The 20849-nt window shown below is 41.3% G+C and overlaps 1 protein-coding gene and 1 long non-coding RNA gene across 3 annotated transcripts in view; one reads left to right on the top strand and one right to left on the bottom strand.

The window, feature by feature from the left end:
* Positions 1-5056, bottom strand: part of CACNG8 (calcium voltage-gated channel auxiliary subunit gamma 8) — a 225887-nt gene extending 220831 nt beyond the window's left edge. For both annotated transcript variants that reach the window (XM_063942763.1, XM_063942764.1), the window contains exon 1: positions 4826-5056. The gene's annotated coding sequence lies outside the window, so the exon portion shown is untranslated. The remainder of the gene's footprint in view (positions 1-4825) is intronic.
* A 2337-nt stretch (positions 5057-7393) lies between these two features.
* Positions 7394-9980, top strand: LOC134965078 (uncharacterized). The gene is made up of 3 exons (XR_010188300.1): positions 7394-7500; positions 9323-9478; positions 9810-9980. It is a non-coding gene; the product is annotated as an uncharacterized LOC134965078 (long non-coding RNA).
* The last annotated feature ends 10869 nt before the right edge of the window (positions 9981-20849 follow it).

Raw genomic sequence — 20849 nt, forward strand, 5'->3', positions numbered from 1 at the left:
TCGACAGTCATTAGGTCGACCACTATTGGTCAACATTGACATGGTCGACATGGACACATGGTCGCCACATGAAAATGGTCGCCACATGAAAGGTCGACACATGAAAAGGTCGACATGAGTTTTTTAACTTTTTTGGTGTCGTTTTTTTGCGTAAAGTGACCGGGAACCCCAATTCCATGCTTTGGGCATGGTGCCTTCGCTCTGCTACCGCTTCGCTCGGCACAGATTACCGTTCCATTCGTAGTCCACGTGGATCGTAAAGTATGGAAAAGTTCCCCAAAAGAAAAAAAAGTTAAAAAAACTCATGTCGACCTTTTCATGTGTCGACCTTGTATGTGTCGACCATGTGTCCATGTCGACCACGTCAATGTCGACCAATAGTGGTCGACCTAATGACTGTCGACCATAACATGGTCGACCATCTGAACGGATACCGCTAAACACAGCTTATTTCCTTAGACAAACATGCAATGTTCTCTACCCAAATGCAGATAAATTCACAATTTAAATGATTAAGTGGCAGAATTCAAACGCAGAGGTTGCAGAAAATTTGAAGTGGTTGAAAAAAAAGTCAAAATCATGACAGGTTTTAAAGTACTGAGACCTCAATGTACTGTACTCATTTATGTTTGAAGGGCCGGTCAGCTGTTTGAAAACCTGTAGTTTACAGGAACTGATTTAATTTGATTGCATTCTGATTTCAAAATCAAAATGTGAATTATTTAAAATCAAATATTTTTGTCTTTATTCCTGCAATACATCCGAGGCACAGTTCTAAAAGCCTTATGGGATGTCACATCCAGTCACTTACCTTTCACTTTAACTGTAAAGTGAAAATGGAGTTATATCTGCAATACTGTACATGTGTTTTGCCTAAATTATGGTATTGTATGGATAGCACACGTGATCTAAAACCCAAAATCAATGTAATAGCAGCACTGTCTTCATGAATCCTATTGATATACATATCATATAAAAAATGTTTGAAATGTTGAAATTACTGTACTAGTTACATAGGCAAACGCAGGGGGGTTTCCGGTTGCCCAGAAACACCCCTCCTCTTGGCAAGTGGCTCAAATTATGACAACAATAGCAATGGTATATAATACGATTACTAGAACTGTCGCCACATCATGCAGTTTAAGGGAGAGAGCAGAGCTGATACACATGCCCAGTGGTAGCAGCTTCTTCTACCAAGTTTGCCGTGTGTGTGTTGATCTGAGGCCTCACTCAGTGCACTGGACCAGAGAGTAGCTGCCAGGAAGAAAAGACAGGAGCCTTACCATGAAGTGGGAGAATGTGTGCTTTGAAAGTACAGTACTGGTTCTGTTATGTTTGTGTATTTATTTATTATGGTATGTTTAAACTTTTCCAGACCACTTATCGTATTAATATTATTTAAATATGTTTGATACAGCCTATACTATAGACCATATAAAGAGTTAGATATTAATACTGTATTTCATACAGTATCCAGTGTATACAAAGACCAATGTTTACATTAATGTCCAGAGTCGTTACTAGGTTTTTCTACTGCTCTCCCAGACTCCTGCACTGTCTCCAATGTTCCGCAGAGTGGGAGATTGTGGACTGCATTTGGAACCCCCCTCCCCTCTAGAAATCCTGCGTTTGCCACTGAGTTAGACCAATGTCCAATAAAACATATATTCTGTGGTTCGGGCACTGACAGTGAATAACGTGTGTGGTTTGGTGCATTTGGCAGTGTATACATAGAACTGTTGGTTCTTTATTTCTAAAAAGAATTATATAAAACACTTGTAATTGCATCCCATATCCTTTTTACTTTAACCCTTTATGTAACACTTGTAATTGCATCCCATATCCTTTTTACTTTAACCCTTTATGTAAACACTGAAAAAGGCCCTAAAACATTTACTTATTCCACTGTATTTAGGACTGCTTTGATAATGTCAGCCAATAGGCAGGTCACAGACACTTGCCTTTTCTTTTAAACTGCTATGAAGAGAGTTCCCAACAGTGTCAAAGTCATATCTACAATAACATACAGTAGCTGAGCTCTATGTAACAGGAGAATTAAGGCAATGCTTTGCTTCAGGCTGTTAAAAATCCAAGTCACCATAAAATACATGTTTGCGGAAGCACCAAAACAATACACCTTGTACATAGATTCCTGGGCAGCAAACACACACAAAAAAACCTGCGAATGAGCAAACATGGTCATAGAAGAGTATTTTGTTGCCTGCTTTGTGCAGAAGCTGATTCTCTCCCCCGGAATATACGTACTGTGCAATTACTGCAACAGGATTACACAATCAGAATACTGTATGTCAGAGAAAGCTGTTTCAATCCTCTCCTAGGATTGGTCAGCCCTGAATAATTTTGTAACAATAATTGGTATAACATGGTCCCGACATGAAATATAAAATATGTCTCTCCTGATTTTCATGTTCAAATAAATAACTCCAGTAGTGTGATATTTAATTCAGTGACAGGAGAACTACTGTAGGCTAAGGCCCAATTATCTTATCATCTTGTATTTGGAGGAAGCTAATTTCTTATGGTTTTATATATATATATATATATATATACACACACACACACACGCGCACACACACACACACACACACACACACACACACACACACACACACACACACACACACACACACACACACACACATATTTCCTGACTCCAGAGAGTGGCTCTGAACTAAAAAACTCTGTAACACTGTAAAATAAACTATGAAGTATGAGGTGTCACTGTGAAATATGACCTCATTAACACTTCATATCTTACAGGGGCTGTAGTTTATCACCAGTCAAGGTGTTACCGGCAGCAAGAGTTAATAGTGACCCCCCCCCCCCCCCCCCCACACCTCCCCCCACCCCAGAATTAAAGAAGGCCTTCTTGCCGGTAACACCTTCATGTGAGCAGGACGGATTTGTCAGAATCAGTGTCACAGAGTAGCCAAAGTAATTTTGATAGTTAAACATGGAATTAGGGTACAGGCCAGGGACTTGTATAATGATGGGCAGCTTTGAAAGCACCTGTGATATTCTGTCATTTGTAATAATCTTTCAACATAGCTTTTCATTATAAGTAGTCATACAGTATTAGAACAGCCATTTATACATGAATTGCACTATAATATATCAGATACTGGTATTAATATGTATTTTACAAACCCATTTAATCAGCAGTAGTAATCCAACATACTGTATATATTTTTTTTCTACAATATAACATACTGTAATTTTTATATGTGTCTACTGATATCTATAAAACAAGTAATACAATGTTGCATTTATTTGAAGCACTGAACATTCATTTTTGAGTCGATACAAACATATACTGTAAGCATAACATATACAGTAAGAGATCTATAAGAACCTAATTAGGTATGCACAGCCACCCACAGAGCTAAACCACAGCTCACCTACGGTGAAGACCTTAATTCTTGCTGGTGATAGTGAAATCCCTAAATCCCCAGTCTCTTTCCTCCAGACCAGTGGCCACCTGCCCAGTGTATACTGCAGGGTTGGATAGCACTATCATTTCACATGTACATTTTATTGCATGATAAAGATCATGGCAGTATTTCAAACGCCACTGATTGGAAGGAGGGAAAATGACAACGGAAATAAAACAAAGCGGCTTCCTGAGCCCTTTCCCTGTCTAGGAGGCATCTAGGTGACATATATCTGTTTAGAGACCAATACATAGGCAAGCTAAGTCCAGATGCTACTGCACATCTGTGCCACATTCTGCAGAGGATGACACGGGCATGAGAATGTATATATATATATATATATATATATATATATACACACACACACACACACACCGTACATATATATGTAAAGTGCAACGGAATACGCTGGCATTATATAAGTAACTGTAAATAAATAACATTTGTTACTTAAATCCCATGTATGTAAGATAGACAGATGTGATGTATATATATATATATATATATATATATATATATGTATACATACATACATAAATAGATAGGTAGATAGATACAGTATATATCTATCTATCTATATATACAGTATATAAAAGTGTGTATATGTATGTATATATTTACAGTACATACATTATTGTGAATACTTAAGCGGATGTATAAAATAAATAAATAAATATATATATATATATATATATATATATGTATATATATATGTAGAATATATAAATGTATATATACACTATACACACACACACACGCACACACACACACGCACACATGCAAGCATCAATAACAGTGCAGACAAGCATGTACATTTGTATAGTTTCTATATGTATTTTCTCAATTCCTAAATACTGTATGCAACAGCAATGTTCATATGGTTCTTCCTATTCCAAAAGGTTCCTATTCTTAAAGTCATATTCATTTATTTAAAGCCGCATGCTAATCAGCCATTCAATATATTCTGCATATAAAGCAGCACTAGCCTATAAATTGAAAAAATAAAAATAAAAAATGACAATCATAAGTAACTATCTTCCTTATAAAATGAGCAGGCTTGTCTGATAATTGCCAGGATTTATTAAATCACTTTACAAATAAGCCAATTGTGAACCCTGCAGCTAAGTATCTGTTGCATTTTCCCCAAATATTATTGCTCATTTATTGTATTGGAAGGAAAAAGATTTTCCTGCCAATGATTCTTTATGTTATTGGATATGTGAACATTAACTCTTAATGCATTTAACCATTTTGTATTATTTAAATGGAATTGATCCCTGTTAAGTATTATCCATGCACAAAGTACAACACTGCATCCTCTCTGGTTGGGAAAACTGATCCAGCAGGAACCATGTTACTGAAATGAATCTTACCTTTGTTAGAACGTGTGCTTTGATGATGAGGATGTATGTCTGAGTGTGTATAGGATGCTCAGAAGATGCCTCCCAAATCCCTGGATGTGTTAGCGTCCCTCTCCCTCATGCCCTGGAAGGTTCTGTGAAATGGCGTTTATTTTAAGAGGGGATATTTTGCAGAAAAGGAGAAAGACTTCAGCATCCTGTTATTATGTCACTGGGAGAAACCACTGTGAAAAAAAGTACACGAGAGAAAAGGGGAGAGATGGAGGGAGAGAGAGAATGAGGCAGAGAGCGTGTACACAGCATTGGGATTGAGGTGGGGGAGGGAGAGAAAAGCAGAAGGAAAGAGTGGGACAAAGGGATATATATGGGCTTAATATGTATTAAACCAAGAAATATGACGACAGAGAAGAAAACGTGGATTTAATGTGAACATAGAATTTATGATAGCGTAGAAGAGGAACCAGAGATCCTTGGAAGAAGAGGAAGCTGGAGAAGAAATGACAGATTTTTTTTTGTCTTCTGTTACAATTAGAGCTAATGTGTGAAAATGAAGCTGAGGTGGAATGGGCCAGGAATCTGTACAGACAATGCACAATTAGGAAGCAGTTCCCTCTCTGCAAGTGCACAGGATGGGTGCTAAGAGTCTAAAATAGAGAATACAAATTAGGAATAGGAAGGAGAAGACTAATTGTGTATACGTTGATCATAATACAATGTCAAACAGAAAGTAGAATAATTTTCTAAACAAAATGTGATTTTATAATGCAGTCACTTGTAAAGGTAAATTGCCCTGAGGTGTGTATTTGTAGATCTCCCTGGTGGCTGAGCGATTTAGGGTTTATTCAGAATGGTTAAATTGTTAGAATTCATTGACTCTGGTTAATTTTGCTGTTATATACAGATGTGCCTCAGCCTAGCCTTTTTTTTTCCTATTCTAGCTCTCATGGTCTCCATAGCAACTTGAGATGCTCTTCTCCAATAGTCTTCTGATAAAATAATTTTGCAAGAATAAAGTGGTTCCCATCCTTATGTTTGCAAACCTATTTGTAATCATGGGAGGTGGGATTTCACTGAAAGACTAGCAAAGGTCATCTGATGAGAGATGATGGAGTTATGTTTGATATGGAAGTTCTATGGCAGTAGATATAATGCAATCCAAGGAAATTGCACACTGTTGTATGATAAATAATAGATAGATAGATAGAGTGTATATATATATATATATATCTACATATATATATATATATATATATATATGTATGTGTGTGTATATATATATACATATATATATATATATATACACACACAGTATATATATATATATATATTTAAAAAAAACACAATCTCTCTTATTGTGCTATATAAAAAAATAAGGATTTGTGGGCTGCCTTATTACACTAGGTTCTCTGCTAGTCAGAACCAAAACAAACAATAAACACAACAATAGTGAAATTGGCGCCCTAGGGGAGGTATACTTCTGACCCCTCTTTTGTTAGTGTCCCTTTCAATATATCTTACAGGGAGCATAAAATACACAGTGAGTTCCAATATACAGATTTTTTATTAAAACATTGCTAAAATATCAATAATGTCCTTCTATCCTTAGATACATTAACAGATAACAGTCTCCTCACATAACATGGAGGTTTTATTTCTCATAGATGAACAGATTGCTTCTTTCATGAGATCCTCCTTCCAATGATACAGGTTTGAGGTTACATCAAAACATAATAGAATACACAACGCGTTTCGTCAGATAGACTTCAGCAGGGGTGTATCTGCATCAAAAATATGTGTTCCTAAGGCAAACTATTTTCCATCAAACAGGCCTCAAGCAGTTGAAAAGGTGAGTATTGTTGTCTAATTGTGTCTACAAAAGGCATATGATACTTAGGACGTCACAATCGTGAGAAAGGTTCACAGGAAAAACTCTGATTCATTCAACCATCTAGTGAAATGAGCAGTGCATCCAAGTATCATGTGTGTCATGTTATGTGAGGAGGCTGTCATCTGTTAATGCATCTAAGGATATAAGGACATTATTGATATTTTAGCAATGTTTTAATAAAAAATCTGTATATTGGAACTCACTGTGTATTTTATGCTCCCTGTAAGATATATTGAAAGGGACACTAACAAAAGAGGGGTCAGGAGTATACCTCCCCTAGGGTGCCAATTTCACTATTGTGTGTGTTTGATATATATATATATATATATATATATATATATATAAACATAACTTGTTAGCTAACAATTGAAAATATTCCGAGCTAAACTAAGTGCAGGAATTCTTATCCTTAGTGCTCATTTGACTCAAATAAAGTCTGCTCCCCCTGCACTTTATCAACCACTCTGAAGAAGAGCAAGATCCAATACTCCCTTGCAATTACGGTGATCAGGGCCGGACTGGCCATAAGCATCACCGGGGAGATTCTCGGGAGGCCGCCTCTTCTGTGGGGCCGGCCTCCTGCTGAGTGTCTTTTTTTTGTGTGTGATTTTTGTTGTTGCTGCCGATAACCGGCAGAGCCACCTAGTGGCCACTGGCAGCACTGACAGCACAACCTCTGCTCAGGCTGCACAGGAAGCGTCATGTGTGATTAATTTAACTTCCTGCCTGAGGCTGAGTGATTGCTGCTGGACACAGGCGCGGAGCTGCCAAATAACTGAATATGGGCTACACCAAAGAGGTATAATGGAAGCTGGATTAGGGTAACACAGCCCAGTGTAACAAACACTTCTCCCCTACCAAGCCGTTTGTGTGTGTGTTGCACCCAGCCCCTTCTCCTGTACCCAGCCCCTTCTCCTGTACCCAGCCCCTCTCCTGTACCCACCCCCCTCTCTTGTACTCAGCCCTCTGTGTCAGCCCCTGTACTCAGTCCCTCTCCTGTACCCAGCCCTGTATGGTTGCCAGTCCCCTTTCCTGTACCCAGCCCTGTGTGTCAGCCCCTTACCCAGCTCTGTATGTGTGCCAGTCCCCACTTCTCTACCCAGCCCTGTATGTGTGCCAGCCCCTGCTCCTCTTCCCAGCCCTGTGTGTGTGCCAGACCCTGCTTCTCTACCCAGCCCTGTGTGTCAGCACCTGCACCCAGCCTTGTGTGTGTGCCAGCCCCTGCTCTTGTACCCAGCCCTGTGTGTGTGCCAGCCCCCACTAATGGGTCAGGAGCTGCTATTAACTGGGTTTGAACCAATTTCTGGGGTGATTCCTGGCTCCACGGGTGGGGATATTTGTGATATTTGGGCAGTGAGTTTGGTCTCTTTGTTTTTATGATAGTATGTCTATTTGCTGGAGGTTTTGGTGTCTGTGTTCAGTCTCGGTGGCGGTGGCTGGCTGTTATTTGGAATATGGAGGTTTGGGGTTTGTCACTGCAGGTTGTTGGAGCTATGACTACCAATAACATTGAGACCAACAACTTCCACTTTTAGTTCCCAATCCGCCCCTGACGGTGATATACAGCACAATGTATAGAAAACATTACATATACAGTACTACAGGTTGAGCAGGATTCATTGCAGTGAATGGTGCACCATGGCTGATTACACACTGGAGACTATATGCTATCTTGTGACAGACCACTAATTAGTTAAGCAGGGACTAACTCGGCTCACCATTCACTGTAATAAACTCTGCTACATATGTATGTAATATATCAGTCCTTTCTGCAAAAGTGTAATTATTACGGGAAATGTAGAGCTGAATAGCTAGATTTTTTGCATGAAACTGCTGTAAATACAGTTCAAGGCCTTGTTAGAGATAAATCAGCTTAGATTTTATGCATAAAGGATTTTCTGTACAACAGAACAGTGACTGGCCCGGGTGTGGTTCATCAAATCGACAGTATCTAGGTCGACAATGTTTAGGTCGACCACTATAGGTCGACAGTCACTAGGTCGACATGGATGGAAGGTCAACAGGGTATCTAGGTCGACATGTGCTAGGTCGACAGGTCTAAAGGTCGACATGAGGTGTTTTTTTTGTGTCGTTTTCTTCGTAGAGTGACTGGGATCCCAAATTAGTGCACCGCGTCCCCTCGCATGGCTCGCTTCACTCGCCATGCTTCGGGCATGGTGCCTTCGCTCCGCTACCGCTTCGCTCGGCACACTTTACCGTTTCAATCGTAGTCCACGTGGATCGTTTGGTATGAAAAAAAAAAAAAAACTCATGTCGACCTTTAGACCTGTCGACATAGCACATGTCGACCTAGAAACCCTGTCGACCTTCCATCCATGTCGACCTAGTGACTGTCGACCTATAGTGGTCGACCTAAACATTGTCAACCTAGATACTGTCGATCTTCAGACCTGATCCCGACTGGCCCACCCAGAACCATTTCTAGATGATTATGTATAAATTGCACACAACTTGCCACTTCATCAATTGCAATCAGCATTTCTTCGTCAAGCTAATACCTATTTTTCAAGTGAAATTTCAAAATGAAGATAAATTAAATATCAGATTTCCTCATGTCATTGTCTGAAATGCAGCAATATATTTATGTCCTTTATTTGCAGCCTAGTTCTCCTCTGTGTCCCAGAGCATCCATAGAATGTACTAATTGAGATGTCTTCTTTCTGCATCAAGCTGAGTCCCAAATGTTCACCTACAGCTAGTACCGGTGTGGTGGTTATTATGTATAAGTCAGGAAATAGCAAGTTGTCAGTGCTAAGGTATGGTTTTATATGTGATTCATTTTATGTGCCCTGATTGGTCATTTACTGTGAATTAAACAGCGTCAGAATGAAATGCACTATTGTCATAAATGTGTATTATTTACATATGTATAGAGGAAGTGGCCTAAAGGACAGCATGGGAACCTATTGCCACTTGCAGAACTACAGTACATCTTCTGTACGTCTCATCATGATTACTGTTCACACACTGCAATGCAGCGCTGGTCCTCTAAAACTATGTAAATTTTAACAAAACAATGCGTTTTAATGTGTTTTAATGTTTATGATGCAGAATATTTTATAATTATTAATATTATTTTTATTTCAGACAGATTACAACCAGTGGCATAACTTCCACTCCAACAGCCATTGCACTGCCATGGCGCACAGTGGTTAGGGATGTCTGATGCTGCTGCTCTGGCCACTACATCCCTGCTTATGACTTCTATTCCTTCTGGGAGAAATCTGAATTGTACAGTAAATAAATGACTGAACAATAGTTTTCTTCTGTTTAATTTAAAAAAAAATTAGATTCTATTATATTTATAAAGTGTTAAAACTAATTTTTTTTCTTATCAAATGGTGTACACTGGGTAGAGATGTGCGGTTCAGTTCTTCAGAAATCCGAATCCACCCGAATTTTATGGATCCGAAGTGGACCAAAACCCAGTCTGGATCTCTGGTGGAGAACCAATCCGAATCCAATCCCAGTTTGGATCTTCAGGCAGTTCAGAATTAGGATTTTACATCCGAATTTTCAGGTTTTAGATTGCAAAAATTACATGACTTTAGCTGGTTTTATTGAACTTTATCAGTTTTATTTTATCAATGACCATTGCATTTTTTTAATCAATTTTGAACAAAACCAAAAACTGAATCCAGACCAAAACATTGAAAGTGGTTTTGCAAAATAAAAATACGATGATGAATTATAACTAGGGATGAGCAGGTTCGGTTCTATGAGAACCGAACCCTGCCGGACTTTACCATTCGAGTCCGCATCAGAGTCAGGCTCGGGTTTTTCTCGCCTGACTCGGAAACCAGAATGAGGCAAAACGTCATCATCCCGCTGTCGGATTCTCGCAGGGTTTGAATTCCATATAAGAACCCGTGCGTCCCCGGCAATTTCACTCCGGCATTGGAGAGTGTAGGGAGAGGACATGTCTCCGTTCTCTCAGTGTCCTCAGTGTCCATGTCTTGTGCTGAATCTGTCCAGTCACAGTGGTTGTGTCCTCTGCTGCCATATGTCCAGTGCTGCTGTATAGGGTGCAGTGTTGTGCTGCATCAGTTCAGGGCGATGTATTGTGCTGCATCAGTCCAGTGTTAGTGTCCTGTGCATCAGTCAGTCCAGTGACCATTCACAGTGGTGGTGTCATCTGCTGCCATATGCCCAGTGCTGCTGTATAATTAGCTGTGTTGTACTGCATCAGACCAGTGCTAGTGTCCTGTGCATCAGTCAGTCCAGTGACCATTCACGCTGGTGGTGTCATCTGCTGCCATATGCCCAGTGCTGCTGTATAATTATCTGTGTTGACCTGCATCAGACCAGTGCTAGTGTCCAGTGATCATTCACAGTGGTGGTGGCAACTGCTGCCATATGACCAGTGCTGCTGTATATGGTGATGTGTTGTCCTGCATCAGACCAGTGCTAGTGTCCTGGGCATCAGTCAATCCAGTGACCATTCACAGTGGTGGTGGCATCTGCTGCCATATGCCCAGTGCTGCTGTATAGGGTGCTGTGTTGTCCTGCACCAGACCAGTGGTAGTGTCCTGTGCATCAGCCATCAGTCATTCCAGTGACCAGGCAGTCACAGTGTTATACGCTGCTGCAATATGTTCACTGCTACAGTATAATAATAATAATAATAATAATAATAACAAGTCCCTTACAGTGTTGCTGTGTTGTCCTGCATCAGACCAGTGGTAGTGTCCTGTGCATCAGCCATCAGTCATTTCTGTGCCGCATATTGTTTTATATAACTGCAGAAAAATAATGGAGAACAAAAATTTGGAGGATAAAATAGGGAAAGATCAAGAACCACTTCCTCCTAGTGCTGAAGCTGCTGCCACTAGCCATAACATAGACGATGAAATGCCATCAACGTCGTCTGCCAAGGCCGATGCCCAATGTGATAGTAAAAGGCATGTTAAATCCAAAAAGCCAAAGTTCAGTAAAAAGACCCAAAAAAGAAATTTAAATCGTCTGAGGAGAAACATAAACTGCCAATATGCCATTTATGACATGGAGTGGCAAGGAACAGCTGAGACCCTGGCCTATGTTCATGACTAGTGGTTCAGCTTCACATGACGATGGAAGCCCTCATCCTCCTGCTAGAAAAATTAAAAGCGTTAAGCTAGAAAAAGCACAGAAAAGATCTGTGCGTTCTGAGATGGTATCACAAATCCCCTAGGAGAGTCCAAGTGTGTCGACGGTTGTGATGTCTGACCTTCCCAACACTGGATGGGAAGAGGTGGCTCCTTCCACCATTTGCATGCCCCCTGCAAGTGCTGGAAGGAGCACCCACATTCCAGTTCCTGATATTGAAATTGAAGATGTCACTGTTTGAGTACACCAGGATGAGGATATAGGTGTTGCTGGCGCTGAGGAGGAAGTTGACGATGAGGATTCTGATGGTGATGTGGTTTGTTTAAGTCAGGCATTGGGGGAGACACCTGTTGTCCATGGGATGAAGAAGCCCCTTTGTGATGCCTGGGCAAACTAACAAAAAAGCCAACTCTTCAGTGTGGAATTATTTCTCCACAAATCCGGACAACAGGTGTCAAGCCATCTGTTCCCTCTGTCAATCTGTAATAAGTAGGGGTAAGGATGTTAACCACCTAGGAACATCCTCCCTTATACGTCACCTGCAGCACATTCATCACAAGTCAGTGTCAAGTTGTGAAACTTTGGGTAAGAGCATAAGCAGTCCACTGACACCTAAATCCCTTCTTCCTCCTGTACCAAAGTTCCTGCAAGCCACACCACCAACTCCCTCAATGTCAACTTCCTCCTCAGTCAGGAACGTCAGTAGTCCTGCAGGCCATGTCACTGTCAAGACTAAGGAGTTCTCTCCTAACCGGGATTCCTCCAGAGGATCCTTGAGTGGTATGCCTGCTGTTGCTGCCGCTGCTGTTGTTGCTGCTGGGAGTCAATCGTCATCCCAGAGGGGAAGTCGGAAGACTACTTGTACTACTTCAACTAAGCAATTGACTGTCCACAGTCCTTTGTGAAGAAGATGAAATATGACAGCAGTCATCCTGTTGCAAAGCGAATAACTCAGGCCTTAACAACTATGTTGGTGTTAGACAGGCATCCGGTATCCACCATTAGTGCAGTGGGATTTAGACAATTGATGGAGGTATTGTGTCCCCAGTACCAAATCCCATCTAGGTTCCACCTCACTAGGCAGGGCGATACAGAGAATGTACAAAGACGTCAGAAAAAGAGTCACCAGTGTCCTACAAAATGCCTTTGTATCCAGTAGCAGCATCTCGCAAATGCCAACTCGTTCCTAGGCAGGCTACTCTTTGTATCAGAGCTTTCCATAAGAGGCACACAGCTGACAACCTCTTACGGAAACTGAGGGACATCATTGCAGAATGGCTTACCCCAATTAGACTTTCCTGGGGATTTTTTGATATCTATATATAATATTGTGTGTGCATTACATCTGGGCAAATTCCAGCACGTGCCATGTTTTGCACATACAATTAATTTGGTAGTGCAGAATTTTTTGAAAAATGACAGCAAACACTCCTGAACCTGCCCTGCCATCAACTGAAGCAAGAGGTGGTAACGAGGTGGTATTCAACACTCTACATGCTTCAGAGGATGGATGAGCAGCAAAAGACCATTCAAGCCTATACATCCACCTACGATATAGGCAAAGGAGGGGGAATGCACCTGACTCAAGCGCAGTGGAGAATGATTTCCGTCTTGTGCAAGGTTCTCCAACCCTTTGAACTTGCCACACATGAAGTCAGTTCAGACACTGCCAGCTTGAGTCAGGTCATTCCCCTCATAAGGCTTTTGCAGAAGCAGCTGGAGATATTGAAGGAGGAGCTAAGACTGAGCGATTCTGCAAAGTATGTGGGACTTGTGGATTTAGTCCTTCATTCGCTTTGCCAGGATTCATGGGTGGCCAATCTGTTGAAATCAGAGCACTACGTTTTGGCCACCGTGCTCAATCCTAGGTTTAAAGCCTACATTGTATCTCTATTTACTGCAGACACAAGTCTGCAGAGGTGCAAAGACCTGCTGGTGAGTAAATTGTCAACTCAAGAGGAACGTGACCCGTCAACAGCTCCTCATTCAATTTATCTCGCCACTGGGGCTGCAAGGAAAAGGATAAGATTTCCTAGCCCACCCGCTGGCGGTGATGCAGGGCAGTCAGGAGAGAGTGCTGACATCTGGTCTGGACTAAAGGACCTGCCAACGATTACTGACATGTCTGCTGTCACTGCATATAATTCTGTCACCATTGAAAGAATGGTGGAGGATTATATGAGTGACAGCATCCAAGTAGGCGTGTCAGACAGTCGTATGTATACTGGCAGGGAAAAGAGACAATTTGGATGCCCTTGCACAAACTGTCTTTATTTTATCTAAGTTGCCCCCCTCCGGTGTGAACTCCGAAAGAGTGTTTAGTGCAGCCAGTAACCTTGTCAGCGATCGGCATAGGAGGTTACTTCCACAAAATGTGGAGAAGATGATGTTCATCAAAATGAATTATAAAATTCCTCCGGGAAGGCCTTTACCAGCAATTACCTCCAGAAAGTACAGAGGGACCTGTTATGGTGGTTTCCAGTGGGGATAAATGAATACTCTGTGAAGAGGATGAGAATGCTGATTTTCATACAGGTCTAAAAGCGACACTTTAAAAAGACATTTCATACACTTTAAATGAAGCTGCTGCGGCCGCTATACTTAATCCACAACCTACGGACTTTTTACACCGTTAGCGTACAGAGTCCCGTACCGAGTACGGACTTTGCGTACAAACGCCGCGCTGGCTGTACAAAGTACACACAGCGTGTACACACCCAATAATACACCGTGAACCCTTAACAGCTATGCAATGCGATAATAATACACTTTAAACCTTAGCAGGGAAAGGAAGACACAACACCAGATTGTAATTAAACTACTTGGTTCCGACACCACAGCGTATTATTACTGAAAGGTGGTTACAATAACAAAGCAATACAATACAAAAGAATAATGGCTACAGTCAATGGTACATACTTGTTTGGATTTCGCCGCGCTATCCAGTCTGGTCCTCTGTCATCTAGTTAGATAACTTTGTGAGTCTTGTGTGACCAGGCCTGCAGCAGGCATCTTTTATACAGTAGATCAATACATAATACAATAGACACTGTGTGCTCTTCTTCCATTGGTTCGGGGGTGGGACATATCCTGTGCACCGGAGATCATTGGTCAGCTCAAGAAGTGGGCGATGGCTAGGACTTGAGATGTGGTTTCTGTTGTTTGCATCTGAGTTCCCGCCCCATGACCAGTTAAACCCATCACATTAATCATACATAAATCTGGTATTATTAATAACTTTATGTGGTAATATATAATAATATTCTTATTCCCATCAGATTAATGTTTACGTGACTCTGAACAATATGATCCCACACATGATATGATTACCTATTTCCATCCTCAAGATATACATATATCCATATACTCATATATATATATATATATACACACACACACACACACACACACACACACACCTGCTATTACAATTTGTTAGGAATTATATATATATATATATATATATATATATACAAACTTACACATCTCCAAGAGTTTAAACTATGAATGTTAATATCTCAGATTTCTAAATGTCTGGTTTGTATTTTGGTTAGCTATTTGCTAATTGAGTTTCTCGCAGCTTAGGTTCCTGGGTATTGTCTCTTCGTTTGTTTTTGTCTTCAGGTGAGACAATGACAATCCAGCACTTATTGTTTTAAATAGAAACTCGGCTACCTTAGTAAACAAAGGTGTTTGCCTTCTTCATAGAATTTCAAAGCTTAGTGTAAATAAGGCCATTGTATTTTAGTCTCTGGGAGTTTTAATTTATGTGTGACCGATCTTCATGCTATTTAGAAGAAAAAGCAGACAGTGTGGGATTTATGCAATATATAGATTAGATTTATGATATGTCTTTGTGGCTTTTCCATGCGAGTACAAATTCCACTGTAATTACTCATACCACGCTCTAATGTGCAGGACCGCGGGAGCGACCATACGCAATTTGCGAATATGTGCACGCACAGCCGAACACGTACGCACACGGAGGCCATCTATGTGTTGTTTGTACGTAATGTGTGTGTTGTAATATTTCTGACTTCGACAGTCCACCCTTTGGCAGTCATCAATAGCTGCCACTAACTAATCAATAAACAGGAAAAAAATATTACCTATACAATATATACAAAAGCTTGGATGACCGGGGAAGAGTTGTAGGTGGGAAATGTATGACCTAGTGGAATAGTAAAAAGCATGTATGTATGAATCCATGTCTGAGGGGCATGTATCATCGTTCCGTATATGTTCTAGATAAGCTTCGAGGTATTGCGAAGTATACATTAAATCCTTCTCATCCCGTATTAAGGGTCTGTAAATGGGCCAACAAACACTACCAAGCTCTTTTCAGCTTCTTGTTCCAACAAATGGGGTGCACATTTAGTTGATGATACATGGAGGGGGAAACATATGTGAGTGCTAGTATATGTGGATATCACCTGTCGACTATGTGTGCCATTAACTGGAGGTTGCAGAGATGAAGATAAGACACACATATAAAATACATTCACATAAACATTTTGGGTAGGGCTGATGTCTTTTCCGGATGGATGGATGTATCTGGGCAGAGGGGGAAACAAAAGAAAAACGGGTGAAAGAAACAGGCCATGAAATTAATTTGCAATCCTTATCATAACACTGTCTCTATGGATGGGTCATAAATTAAATCTGCTGCTATAACAGCGCCCTCGCTCCTTAGACTCATTAGAGTTTTGCCTTGCTTGCGCCGCATTAGAATTCGAACACACCTAAATATCGAACCAATAATTATGATGACTCCCAGGATACAAAGTAGAAACTTCCCCACACTCATAATGACATTCTGAGCCCACTCTCCTAAACCTGATAACCATTTGTGTGGGTTCAACCATGAGACCCAGCCGGTCAGTCCATTACTCACAGTCGCTAAGGTAAGGTTGTGCTTCCTCCTGAACTCCCACTTCAACTGCAAGATATCGTCCATCTTTCGATCGATAATCTCCGTCGGGTCGTCAGTGCTGTTTGTAATATAAGTACAGCACTTCACACCATATTGAGTTGCTAGAGTAACACAGTACCCACCTGTCACGGCTGTGACATAATTAAGGACCATCCTGTGCTGAATCAGTTCCTTCTTGTAAGCTTGTAACTCCCTTCCCGTATACCTGAAGGTGTCGTCATACATCTCAGTGATATTATCTATCAAGTTCGCTAGCGCATGGATATACCTATAATTTATAGTTCCTCTGGCAGTAAGGGTAATGTCTAATGCGAGAAGGAACTGAATCCGGTGGATTCGTGGATCAAATCAGAGGCTGCGTGCTCTGCCCTATCTATGAGGTGTCTCTTGATGATGTGTTCATAGTGAGTATGAGTATAAAGAGCCTGAGTACTGTGGTGAACGTCTTTCATTTTATCATGGGTTATGGTCATGACCTCTGGTAGTACTCTCTCAATATAACACAATCCCTCTGAGCTCGGGGCAAGCCACTTGTACGCCTTCCTCCCACATATGAAATAGGCATCATCTGGGACAACATAGGGGACAAAATATAACATCACCATATTACAAATTTTCCATGTAAAGAAACCAGTCCCTAGTTCTCCCATCTGCTCAGTACAAGTATCGGGCTGGATGATATGAGCACAATACCCTGACGATACTCTTCCAACCCACGTGGTCTTGCTTCCACGAGTATACCTATACCGAAAATACCTCCCACTGTTGGCTATTTGGCGTACAAGTTCAGAGTCTATGGGTATCCTATCAGCTCTGTATGAAAAGGTCATTGTCTGGTTATTCCACGTTACTTCCCAATTTCCCGGTCTTCGGTAATTGGAAATATTAAAACACAATATGGACCTGTCTACATGATACTGGTGGAGCTTCAAACTAGGGGGCCTAGAGATATTGAATTTCTTGTCCACCGGTCTCCCACCCCGTAATTCGAGTACCTCATCTATTGCTAAAGGGTATGGTACTAATCCTGACTTGCTCTGACCTTGAGGTACCTGTGAGCACACCCAGCATTCTGTCTGGTTTAAGACCTTACCCACTAGTGAATGGTAATCACTCAACGGATGACGGTCCATGTCGATATTAAGGTTGGACTGACATCTCTGGATGCACCCATCCTTGACTATATTCTCACAATTCCTACAAATACAATATTAATCAGACAATAACCCCTCACAGTGCCTCCATGCTCCCTGACTACCAGAGCGCTTACTGATGCCAGCCTTTACTAAAGTGATGTGCTGATCCTGAGATCCTACAAATTCATACTTGCCATCAGAACCCATTCCAGATCCCTGCTCGACCTCTCTGGGACCCTCACCAAAACAAACTGTCCTTATCAGAACCAGAATTACTAACAGAACCCGAAACGCAGTCTCTTGTGATCGATTCATTTCGTTAGGGGAAAGGAGGAAAATAAGAAGGAGAAAAAGAAAGGAAAAATGCAGGGGGTGGTGAAAAAAGAAAGTGGTACGACAACCGTTCTAGGTCTTGTTACTCTCTGTGCTCAGATGCCCTTCAACAGTCCTGCCTCTCAACTTTCCCGGAAAAGACACTCCAGTGATACGAGATTCTCTACACTCTGCTCTTTGTCTCGAGTTCTCTCCGGGTCAGCGACCTTCTTGCAGTGGGACGAGTGGAACCAAGTCTCTCTTTCGGCGACCTTCAATGTTGTCGTGCTGGTTAACAAGACTTGGTATGGTCCTTCCCACCTGTCTATGAGGCAACCTGAGCGTAAGAAATTTCGAATCATCACATAATCTCCAGGCTCAATGTCATGACAATTACTGTTCGGTAGGTCAGGGATCACCAGCTTTAAATTTCTTTGTTGATTTCTCAGCTGCTGGCTCATCCCAACCAAATATTTCACAGTCACTTCATTATTACATTTCAAATCATCCTGGGGGTCTATCATTACATGAGGTTGTCGACCAAAAAGAATTTTGAAGGGTGATAGGTTAAGGGGAGACCTGGGAGTGGTTCTGATGCTGTACAACACTAGTGGCAAAGCTTCTGGACACGACAATCCAGTTTCAGCCATTAATTTGCTCAGCTTGTTCTTAATAGTGCTGTTCACTCTCTCCACCTTTGCACTCGCCTGTGGGCGGTACGGAGTATGCAGCTTGCTATTAATTCCCATCAGTTTGCACATGACCTGAAAGACTTCACCTGTAAAATGGGTACCCCTGTCACTTTCAATTATTCTAGGGATACCATATCTACACACAAATTCCTGCACAATTTTCTTTGCAGTGAACATAGCAGTATTTGTGGCAGCAGGGAACGCTTCTACCCAGTTGGAAAATACATCAATACAAACTAACACATATTTTAAATTTCTACAGGGTGGTAACTGTATGAAATAGATTTGTATTACCTGAAAAGGTCTGTCTGTCGGAGGGATATGGGATGGCTCTGTTGGTATTGACTTTCCAATATTCTTCCTCAAGCAAGTAAAGCATGTCATTGCTCTCTTACCTGCATGAGAAGAGAAACCTGGCACACACCAGTAGGCTCTTACAAGCTTGCACATACCCTCTTTGCCCAGATGAGTCAGACCGTGTGCCGCCTCAGCTAAGCTTGGAAGATATGCTCTGGGGGCCACCGGCTTACCTTGTCCACCTGTCCACAGTCCTGAGGATTCCTGGCCATACCCCTTTGCCCTCCAGACTGCCTTTTCCTTTAGGGAACACAAATTTTGCACATTAAATTTACTATCGTGTGTTATCAGTTGTGTGAAGTAAACCGTATCTGGATGAGAGAAGAGAGAGGAAAAAAAATAGTAAATTAAGAAAAGAAAAATGTCAAATTTGGAAATGTCAGGTTTGGCATTCACCAACAGGCTGTCACACCATCACGCATATCCGTGTCTGTGCACAGTCTCCCTGCACCAGTATTCTCATTCTCCACCCTTTGTGCATGACCAGGCACACTGCATAAATACTGGTGTCCTTATGTCCTTATGCTGGTGAGATATACTGGATTTGGGCAGTGCTCTGAAAGACCGAGTAGGCATGTGGCGTCTGAACTGTAATCCTGTCGGTAAACGCAAGAGATGAAGAGGAAACTTTGAAGACAAATCACATAGAGTTTAGTAACAGATAAGTTTGTAGAGGCAAAGAAGATTTTACAAAATTTGACATCTGGATTGGGCACTACGGGGGAATGATTCTCTACTCGGTCTGCTCCCCTAAAAAAATTCTATGTGTGTTATATCTCTACTGGGACTATCCCAGCCATCAATCCAGTGTCCTGTCCATTCTAAGTTCATAGGGAACCCGGTATCTTTGAGATAATTTCCTCTACCTGTGATGGACATGCATCTAAAACAGTGAAATGCAACATTAGTCTTCGTGGGTATTCAACATAATTCGTACTTTCTGGGCGGGAGCACGCTATATGTATACCATCTCTAACAAAACTTCTGTTAAGTTAATTAGAGGTCACTTCTGCTAGAGAAAGAAGCAAAAGTTTAGAGACCTCTTCTCAACCCCAGTAAATTTTGTTAAAAGGGTAAAGTTGCATTTATTCCGTTCTTCCCATTAACCGAATCTGTGTTTTCTATATGGCTCGTGATTCCTTACTATATGTCCCTTGATCCCGTCTATGTGTTTAATAACGTGGCTTGTTTTCTCTGTCTAGGGGTCTATATTGACTATGAGCTCTACTATTCTTACAATCTCTAGCAAAATGTCCTTTATTTTTACAAGTGTAACATATTATTGGCCTTTTCTTACCACCAGGGTTTTGGGGTTTAGGATTATGAGACTTTGGTGTAAGAGCCTGCATACTTTCAATCCTCAGCCACTCCTCCTGTTGTTTTCTACGCCTAACAATATTCTTGTGGTGTTCAATTGCGCACTCTCTAAGACAAGCTACTGTGACCCCTCTCCAATTAGGCAAAGATGTTTGTACCCTGTCCCTTACTGTCTTATTGAGTCCGTCCATTAGCACAGATACAGCCACCTCCCTGTAATTCGCATCGTTCCCTGTATCTGATACCCCAATGTATCTATCCATTATTTGCAGGGCCCGATGGATATATTCAGATG

This window comes from Pseudophryne corroboree, chromosome 10 (assembly GCF_028390025.1).
Source record: "Pseudophryne corroboree isolate aPseCor3 chromosome 10, aPseCor3.hap2, whole genome shotgun sequence".
Taxonomy (NCBI): Eukaryota; Metazoa; Chordata; class Amphibia; order Anura; family Myobatrachidae; genus Pseudophryne; species Pseudophryne corroboree.